This window comes from Ruditapes philippinarum, unplaced genomic scaffold (genome assembly GCF_026571515.1).
Source record: "Ruditapes philippinarum isolate M1 unplaced genomic scaffold, ASM2657151v2 ctg4383_1_1_1_1, whole genome shotgun sequence".
NCBI classification, from domain to species: Eukaryota; Metazoa; Mollusca; class Bivalvia; order Venerida; family Veneridae; genus Ruditapes; species Ruditapes philippinarum.
Window position 1 is genome coordinate 59,945 of NW_026864645.1, and position 8,458 is coordinate 68,402.

General features: G+C 31.3%; 1 protein-coding gene across 1 annotated transcript in view; it reads right to left on the reverse strand.

Moving 5' to 3' along the window:
• LOC132726380 (uncharacterized) overlaps window positions 1-7,730 on the reverse strand; it is a 29,175-nt gene extending 21,445 nt beyond the window's left edge. Inside the window, exon 1 of the mRNA XM_060711699.1 lies at window positions 7,658-7,730. The gene's annotated coding sequence lies outside the window, so the exon portion shown is untranslated. The remainder of the gene's footprint in view (window positions 1-7,657) is intronic.
• Window positions 7,731-8,458: the final 728 nt, after the last annotated feature.

Sequence of the window (8,458 nt, forward strand, 5' to 3'; positions counted from 1 at the left end):
AAACTAGTAGTGTCATCGATCAGGACTTTTGTATTGATATATCATTAAAGAATTATTGGCGATACAGCGATATATATCAATTGCCAGGCAATATTTAGCTTTCAAGATTTTTTGTTGTTCCCCAAGGACACTGATGACTCTATGCAGTTATAATTAAACGTATGCATATTGTAAAGAAACCATTTGATAAAACAAAAAAAGATAAATAAACTATGAAAAATGAACAATTTGTTTATTTTTTTTTATCATTACAACTAATGACTAGTAACTATAAAGTTTAAAGCCTTTTCCATTCTAATTTTATTGTTGTTTTTGCAATTTATTACCAAGTTACAGATTAGGTTAAATCCTGTCCTTGCCATTCAAAATATACCAGGGTTTAATAAGCAAATTACAGTCAAACGTGTATTAAGCGACTGCTCAAGGAAAACACCCAATGCAGTCTAGTCAATTCAATGCAGTCTAAATGTCAACAAGCGAAGCGTATACACCATCTCAGTAGAGCAGAGCCTTGCATTGTTTATTCGATATTATTGGATAATACATGTCACGCGTATACTTAGGTGTACGGACATAATCCCCTTCGGACAAAATCCCCTTCATGTATTTTTGTATATCTGGACATAATCCCCTCCATGGGTGGACATAATCCCCTTCATGTGTGAAATTTTGAAGTGGACAAAATCCCCTTCATAAAATTGCTACCTAGGATAAAATCCCCCTCAGATGAATTTTTGGTTTATAAAGTGGGTATGAGAGCGACATACTGCATTATGCTGTGTGGTAAATATCTTAATGTATAAATAAAAAGAAAGATTTCAGCAGGAAAGCACATTCAATAAGCACATTTTAATCACATTAAAATTGCTTTGTTAAAGCATTCATAACAATCAAGTTGTGCAGTGATCTTGGTTTGATTAAATTATCACTCTTTCATCAATAGAAATTTTAACAATGGATAATATGTATCAATTAGAAGTATCAACTTATACAATCAATGAAACAATTATGGCTAATAAATTTTTTTTCATACTTATCAATTTAAAACAATTAAAGAAATTGCGTAATCAAATATGTGTTATGCAGTTGATAATTTAAACTTCTAAACTAAATAAAGGTAAACTATTGATACATAATTATAAATAAAAAAAACAAAAGTTCATTATTCAACAATTTTTAGGGAATATTATAATATATTATTCATTAATTTTTATGGAGCACAATAATACATAAGAAACCTATGAAACAAGGGGATTTTGTCCGGGTAGTGAAGGGGATTTTGTCCAGCCTTGCAAAAACACGAAGGGGATTATGTCCACCCATGAAGGGGATTTTGTCCGGGTTTGCGAAGGGGATTTTGTCCGAAGGGGATTATGTCTGACATTCGTATACTTAACTTCATTTGCATACACTAAAACGGTTTGGGAAATAGAGTTTTTCACACATTTATTTGTTGTGTTTTGATTGTTGACACTTGTGACATTACGAGGCGGCGTTCTCTAAAAACACAATTACTTGACAGGTAAAAGTGGTCGTTTAATGAAAAGATTTATCTCAATTAGCTGACTAATTAGCGGTCGCTGGTCGCGTTGAGCAAAAGTCACTTGATACATTAAAGATATAGAGTGAAAATGATCGGGGGAATTTAAAGTGGCCGTTTAAGACAAAAGTCGCTTAAAACACATGGTAACATGGGCAAGTTAGACTGTATAGTGTTTAGAACCTGAATAATTATTAAAGGATAAAATTTTATAATAATACAAAGAGACACTGACACAAATTTTCTTGGCAGTTTCCCTTTTTAAAATCTGAATTGAGGGGTCTTTAACATCCCCTTAGCATAAGTGCGAGATTACAACGCCAGCATTTGTTAGGGACACGGTAAGGTAATTTGGTGTGATTTTCATTTTTGTTTTGGAAAAAAAATGTTTGAAAACTGTTGGCATCACAGGTGCTAGTCACATTATCAAATATTTTACATAATAGGCCTGTATAATATATATGTATATTAAAGGGACTCCACTGAGGTTTTTTGACATGACGGGACTGGAAATATTTTTTTGAGATTATTACTCAATTTGATGTAGATCTATACTAATAACTTATGTGCAAAATTTCAGATCATTAGCTTGCTCCGTTTTTCCAGAATAATTATTATAATAGTGAAAAATTACCCAAAATTGAAAAGCGTTTAAACGCTTTTCACTCAAGTTGGACTGAGAATAGCACAAATAGACATTTTTATACCCTAAAAATGCCCAATTTTACGGGAAACGGACAAAAGCCCTCCCGTCAAAAATGACAAGGCAGACAAAAGCCCTCCCGTGAAAATGACTGGGCGGACAAAAGCCCTCCCATGAAAATGACTGGGCGGACAAAAGCCCTCCGGTGAAATTAACAAGGCGGACAAAAGCCCTCCCGTAACACAAATAAATATGTATGTTGAATACCTGTTTTTTTTCAATGCACTTAACATATTAAAATTGTTACATATATTTCTTGTTGTTTTCAATTGGCCTAAGTATGTGTATGAGCTAGAACCACCTTTTGTTCTGAATTTACCCTCCTGAAATGTTTAACGAGGTAACACGAATGTCGTTAAAAACAGTCATTTTTAAAACTAATTGACTCATTACAAGGCACATTATAAATGTCTTTAACTTTTTAGGTAGATAATTTTAACTTCTTTTCATCATTTATTACTCTATCAATATTAACTTCACATAGGAGTAATCTACGTGAATAAATATGCACTTACAGATTTTAGAACTAATTATTCAGATGCCTCTCAAGAATGTGCTCAAGCTCAAACAAACACAGTTATGCAAATGGAAAACAAAAATATTCATGATTACAATTTTAATATGTTAAAAGCATTGAAAAGAAAATATAAACTATGCAACGTACATACATATATTTGCTGCGGGAGGGCTTTTGTCCGCCCTATTATTATTATCACGGGAGGGCTTTTGTATGCCAAGTCATTTTTAAGGGAGGGCTTTTGACCGCCCTGTCATTTTCATGGGAGGGCTTTTGTCCGCCTTGTCATTTTCACGGGAGGGCTTTTGTCCGCCTTGTCACTTTTTGACGGGAGGGCTTTTGTCCGGGAGGGCTTTTGTCCTACACTTCAATTTTACATGTAATGTGTTAGCATCTGATTTTTTGGTGTTTTTAGAATTAACACAACTATTATCTGTTCTAATTTATCTGTTAAATTTTTTTACATGCACATTCACAAAATTTAATAACCTTGCCCATGATATATAATACTTGGTATAATATATCATCCTAGTTTTTATGGTTAAGATGATTTTAGTAAAAGCAGACTTTTGTAATGCATCAGTTTTTTCAAAATTCAGATGTTAATTAAACAAGAATACCTTTAAGCAGTTACAAATAAAATAGTACTTTATTGCCGTCCGTCCCCCTCTCATAAAATATCTAATTTTAAAACAATACTCCAAAAAAACAATGTTTCTGGTGCTTTTTGATAGTCTTACTATGAAAATGTTACAAAAATTGCCAATTTCTATGTTAATGAGAAAAAAATACAATAATGTTAAAAAGTTGTCTGTAACATCCGTCCCCCTATATATAAGGTGCTTATTAAATCTCACATAAACTGTAATTTACACTAAAACACCAAAGTTACATTGAAAAATGAAGAAATAACAGAAATAAAGGACTGAAATGATGTATTCCGTATATATAAAAATTAATTATTTGTGAACACCAAATTCCTTTATTTTGAAAATAAAATCAGTATTTTTTGCTATAAAAATACAAAAAATTACTTTGAAATAAAGTTTATATGGTTTTTTTTAAACATCAAATGGGCCTATAAGTTTATTATGATAATATTTAATCTTATATGAATTTATGACAAATATAATCTTTTGTTATTCTGTTTTTTCAAACTAAGGGTACAGAAGGGGACGGATGTTACAGAAATGAACTAATGATTCTTTTTACAGTAATACTAAACTTATCTTGTTCTTATGATGCATGATAGAGAAGTAGTAAGTTTTGCAACTGCATAGGAATGCTTCACACAACAATAAAAATACTATTAAAAAAAATAACTAGAAGAAACAATCACAAAATCCAAAACAGGCTATTATAGAAGAGGTAAAAATGATGAAAGTATCTTTTTGATTAAAATTAGTCAAGTGTTAAAACATAAATTCTTGAGCCTTAAATAGTTAACAAATCATGTGTTCCAGCCCCTTATAAAACAGTGGGATATGGATCCTAACTATACACACAGAAGGGCTGGCACTTTATTGGAAGTTAATGAGCTGTATTATAATTGGGAGCTGAGTATTGTAGATTGGGAAGTGTGATAATTACAAAACAGTAGGGGTGCCAATATAGGGTGATGTACATATGCTTAAAAACAGTGGGAGGGACTACCATATCTGTTTCAGAAGGCCTATCTTTAAGTAAGCTGTTGATCAATTAAGTCAAAGGATTTATTGAACTTCAAAATTTTACAGGCTAAAGATGTAGTCAATTAAAAAATAAACAAATAAAGAAATATAATTTAACACCCTGATTAAACTTCTTTTCTCTTCAAAATTCCAGCATATTTACTAACCTTTACATTTAGTTATTATTAATAAAGTGGAAGAAAACCTTAAGTAGAAACGTACCGTTGGTATTACATTCTTTCTTTAACACAGTGTTAATGCATTATCTGGAAACAAGGATTATTTTATTTCATTAGCAATGTTCTTATTTCATTTCAAACATTTTAATGTTCATTCAAATGTAAGATAACTGGAAGAAAACTAAGTCAATGCAACTTTTCATTGTGAAATGCAAAAAGTAAGAAACTCTATAGCTGTCGGGTATATTTCTACATTTTTCTCCTAATTTGTTCAATTATTTTACATTTATTGTACTAAACAAAGCATATACTCTTAGAAATTTTATTACTTGAAAATAAAACCAAAAAATGTATGAACTATGAGCTTTAAACATCTAGTGTAACATCCGTCCCCCCAAAAATTTAACATCCATCCCCCTGATACAATTCATTTCTGGACTTTCTGACAAGAAATAGACATAAGAAAGTCCTATAATTTTTACTGTTTATAAGAAATGTGTTTGCCTATCCTTGTTTCTTTTTCTTTGTTTCAAACATGTTTGAAAATTTAATTATTTCCCGTGAAGCCTTCCTTCGGCTTTCACATGTATACACAGCATGTTTTCCTAACATGTATGAAATGTGCTATATTTAAACAAGAGGGCCATGATGGCCCTATATCGCTCACCTTAAGGAATAGATCTTATAAAGTATTTTTCTTTTTAAAAACAAGCAACAGGTTTATAAAATTCTTTAATGTCATTTAAAGGTTAGTGTCAAATGTAATGTTTTTTTGGCCGACAGCAACAGGAATGCTAACAAGTGTATAGAAATACCTCTTTTTTTTTTCTTTTCTTTAAAGTACAGGTTGCTAAAAAATACACTCCCTGTAGCGTATTTACATCATGAAAATTTTAACAATGACATCATAATTAACAAGACAAAGTACAAATTTGGATAATACTTCAATAAAAATGGGTCAAAGACAAAAATGGCTGGGTTGCATTTGTATACCAAATAACATGACTCATGAGGCTGTGAATTTGTTACAAAAAATTTCCTACAATTGACCATTAATATCGATCATTTAACTAAGTTGGTAAACAGGAAGTGGATAAGCGATAGACCTGAACTTTGCAGTCACAATACCCTTAACAATTCAAAATTGTACTTTTTTCACAAAGCGGCAGAAAAAAAATCCAATTTCAAGAGAGATTTCACAAAATAGTGGGGCTTTGTCTTCGAAATACAATGTTTACCTTTCGGTAAAACTTAATTTACACCAATTGAAATAACACAGAAATACAACATGTAGTTAATTTTAATCAAGTTTTTTGCGCAAAAATGTTAACCCGTTTAATTTACCGACATGAAGCAGATTTTACACAGGTCAGAAATTATAATCAACCGTTTCAGGTTTCAAAATGTCGCGAAATGCCAGGTACAGTACTGGACACGCGAAACCCGCAAAAGTCGCATAATACCGCGAGTGTAGTCGATGACGCGACGGGACATTACGCGGTAAAACATTGCCGTGTGCAAGTTGCCAAATTTCATGGCAGTTCACGAAAAATCGCCGCGATATATCGCCATCATTTACTATTAGAAAGTACTACTTGGTCCCGCCCGGGGGTCTTTTATGTTTTCTATATACATGTACATATAGTAAAAATCTTGTAAATGTCATGTATATTTATTAATGTTTAGCAATTGAACATGTACAGTGTACAGCGTATACATTTTGTATTCGAAAACAAAGCAATCAAGTGCTGGATGACAACAAAACTAGATCAAAATTACAAAATGTAATTGGAACTACATCAAAAAACGCACGATAACAAATTGTCCAATTGTTACTTTGATAATAATACAAATGTAATTAAAATCTGTTGTTTACTTTCGCACATATTCTATTTTTAGAACAATACAGTGCGACATTTATTACCGATTTACAGGTTCACAGGTGTAACTAATTATTACGTCTAATACGCTAATTATAATTGTTGAAAATCGTAAATGTTTTATCACTTAATTTAAGACTTACTTTCAAACTATAAAGTTGTAAATATGTTATGTTAACTTTAAAGTAAATTATGATTTTATTTCTTTGCTGAATAATATTTGCAATAATTATTTGTTTGACACTGTATTTATTCAAACTTGGATGAATATATAAAAGTAATGGTACTGATACTTAATTACTTCACCAAAAAATGTACTGGTACTGCAGTACCGAGCTAAAATCTAGTACTGGTAATGGTACTGCATAATTTGCCAAGTACTGGTACTGGTACTTAAGTACTACACCCTTAGTACTGATGCAGCTCTGAGTACAACATACATTTATTACACAAAGTACCATGTATTATTCCCGGCGAAATCATGGCAAATGTTCAAGGCAAAATCGCGGCGAGTTAAATTCGTGGGAATTGTCTCAAGTTGTCGTGAATTTGCTTGCGTTATAAAGCATGAGGGTTTGCCGCGAATATGCAAATTGTGCGGGTTTCGCGTGTCCAGTACTGTAATATGTTTTTTGTTTGTATTTTTTTCACAAATTTATGTTATCTCGTGCTTTTTATCACAAAATAAACGGGCCCAGGCCCCTTTACAATTTTGACAAAAAAATGCCCTGGTGGCCTAATATTTGAATCAAGTTGTTATTACATAATGTGTTTATTAAGAGGGGTATATTTCCCATTATCTTTCAATTATTGATAAAAAATTGTCAAGCTCCTGTGAATAAACATAATTTGTTATTTCTACTTTCGTTTTCGATACACACACATTTTGATAATCACACCCCCATACAATAGGACTAGCTGTTACAATTATCTATCAATATGAGGAATTCATTTAAGGAAGAGCATAATAAAAGTCTAATGTTTGTTGCTTTTTAATTTAAGATTATTAGCCTCACGCGGAAATCCCCAAATTTCAACTTTCGTTTTCATTTGATAAAACATTGGTAATTTACCTATCAAAGTTAATTATTTTTGACTTCTTATGTTAACATTTCATTTCAGTACAAAATAATCTACTTATTAGTTACAAGCTTTTCAAGGATCTTACCGCAATTTCTTCAAATTTTGAGAAAATATTATCCTGGACTTTTTTCCGCCATACTCATATGATACTGGTTTTCTCCAATTTTACAGCGCATGCGTACTGTAAACGAACACTACTAAATTATAGAAAGATTTCACAACACTAAATATTTTCCGACACTTTCTTTAGAAAAAAGGGTTAAAGTGACTCTTTGCGAATAATTATTTGAGGCAATATTATGCCGTTTCTTTATTATGAGAAAATAATAGCAGGTATATATCATTTTTATCATCTAATTTATATTTGTCCCAAACTTCAGTCAAATTAATTCAATTAAATATAGACACGCACAGAAAATTTTCTGAAATAATCAATAATATCAAGATGACCAGTATTTAATACAAGAATGAATGATACTGAGACAAACATCAAATTATGTTTAATACATAAAAGCCGCCGTTCAATAACAATTCAGAACAAACTGGACATATATAATATCAATTCATCTTCAAATTCAAATAAACATGTATGAAACATATTAATCAAAGCAACTCTATTTCAAATACGTGCAAGCACGGATTTATATTATATAAATATAAATCCGTGGTGCAAGCTAAAACATATGCATAAAAAACTTAATAAGCTAAATATTTCAAAAATTAAGGGTGGGCGGGAGCGGTTGAAAAAATTTCAAATTTTCACTGATCAAAGACGTGTCTATCAAAACTGTAAAGAAAAAACCGCGAGAAGACTGTATAAAGCTGTACGCGTAGTGATATACAAATCAGTGAAGCAGAAAAATATTAACCAATGAAAAATTATGTA